This window comes from Hipposideros armiger, unplaced genomic scaffold (assembly GCF_001890085.2).
Source record: "Hipposideros armiger isolate ML-2016 unplaced genomic scaffold, ASM189008v1 scaffold_46, whole genome shotgun sequence".
Lineage (NCBI taxonomy): Eukaryota > Metazoa > Chordata > Mammalia > Chiroptera > Hipposideridae > Hipposideros > Hipposideros armiger.
The window spans coordinates 4,551,300-4,553,048 of record NW_017731396.1 but is presented as its reverse complement, the minus strand read 5'-3'; the positions used below and the strand labels follow the sequence as shown (position 1 = coordinate 4,553,048).

Genomic DNA, 1,749 nt, shown 5'->3' with positions numbered 1-1,749 from the left:
TGTGTGTGTGTGTGTGTGTGTGTGTGTGTGTGTGTGTGTGCTAGTGTGTACATCCAAAGCTGGCCCCCAAACCAGAGGAGACTGGAAATCATGCCCCATGGCAGAGAGCACAAGCTTCCGACAGACTTAGGTTCAAATCCCTGTTCAGCTACTAATGCTGTATAAAGGTAGGCATGTGGCTTCGTCTCTCTCCGCCTGTTTTCTCACCTGTAAAATGGAGGCATGTTACTGACCTCACAGAGTTGTAAGCGATAAGTTAGATGATAATGATAAAAATGTATTGAGCCCCCACCGAAGGTCAGGCCTTGTTCTAAGCACTTCGCCTATATCAACTCATTTTTCTAGTTCCCTCTCATACGAGAGTGGCCAGGATCAAAGGCTGAGTCTCCTCCATATAGGAAAGGAGGCCAGGCCTCCCGGATCGCGTCCACCTTCCTGCTGGCCCCTGGGTGCTGCTCAGTGCTGAGGGCAGAGGCAGGAGGGCACGCCTTTGACGCCGAAGGCTGACAGCCCCTTTTGTTTCTAGTTCTGCAGCCCTGCAGCCCACCAGGAGAGAGAGTGGAGCAGAGCCCACCCACTGTTCATAGCAGCAGAGGGACCCCAGAGGCTGACAGCGCCTCCTGTCCTGTCCCCACCTGGCTTCTGCTGTGGTCTGACAGTCCCCAGAGGCATCTAGGGAAGCTGCCCAGTCGTGGTGAGGATGGTGCGGTGGTGGGTGGTGGGTGAGTGGAGGCCACAGCGCGACACCATGGTTTCAACCTCAGGGACCATGTGGGCAGCAGTGCCTTCGCCAGGGCTGGTGCTGGGCCCGGGGAGCTCGGTTGAGAGCTCTGGGCAATGTTGGGGGGATGCCCAGAGGTACCTAGAGGTAGAGGTGATGGTCAGGAAGTAGGTACAGGTGGTAAAGGGGAGCCGAAGCACAGCAGGGGGCTCTGTGGGTCAAGGCCTGAGAGAAACCTGCGCGTAAGGATGACACCCCCACCCGCCCCGCCAAAAGGCCTCAGGTCTCCAGGGGCCCTGGGCAGGGAAAGGCTTGGCGTGGAACTCCGTGGGGAGGGTCACCAAAAGCCCCAGTTTACCTGCCATGATGGGGCCTGGGCCAAGCAGGGCAAGCCAAGCTTCCTGTCCCTGGGGCTGGGGAAAGCTGGCGTCCAGGTGAGAACTTGGGCCTGGGTGGCAGTGGCCTTCAGGGATTTCATTCTGATGGTGCCTCTCAGGCCTGAAGCTGCAGGATTAGGGCTACCCAGAGTTCCAGGCCTGGGAGAGAGAGAGAGGGTTCTGAACTCACCTGAAGCTCCGAGTCCTTTGGCCTGATTTGTACTGGGAGATCAGTGCCAGCTGGGTGAGTCCCCCTCCCTGGGTCCCCTGGTCTCTTCTCTAACAAAGGGACCAGGGCACTGGGTCCTTCCAGCTTACACATCCCAGGAACCGGAACCTCCAGAGATGGGCCCTCAGCTGCGGGCCCTGCTCCGCTCTCTCAGCACCAGCTTAGATGTGCTCAGATCAAGGAGCCCAAAACAGCACACCCTATCCCACCCTCCCCCCACCCACTGTGCGCTCACAGGCCCAGAACAAAAACACACACCACAAATAGAAATCAAAGTCTGAGAAAGAATCGAGGAGCCATGACCCAGCCGTGGGAAAGGCTGTGTGGCCTCAGCCTAGTCGCTTAACTTCCCTGAGTCCATTTGCTCATCTGTACAATGGGGTCACTGTACTAACCGTGAGGCATTGCTGTGAGAAGGTTAA

At 57.4% G+C, this 1,749-nt stretch overlaps 1 long non-coding RNA gene across 1 annotated transcript; it reads right to left on the bottom strand.

Annotated features, from left to right (window-relative positions):
* Positions 1-474: 474 nt before the first annotated feature.
* Positions 475-1,483, bottom strand: LOC109381251 (uncharacterized). The gene is made up of 3 exons (XR_002123668.1): positions 1,417-1,483; positions 1,080-1,257; positions 475-862 (listed from the first exon to the last, which is right to left on the bottom strand). It is a non-coding gene; the product is annotated as an uncharacterized LOC109381251 (long non-coding RNA).
* Positions 1,484-1,749: the final 266 nt, after the last annotated feature.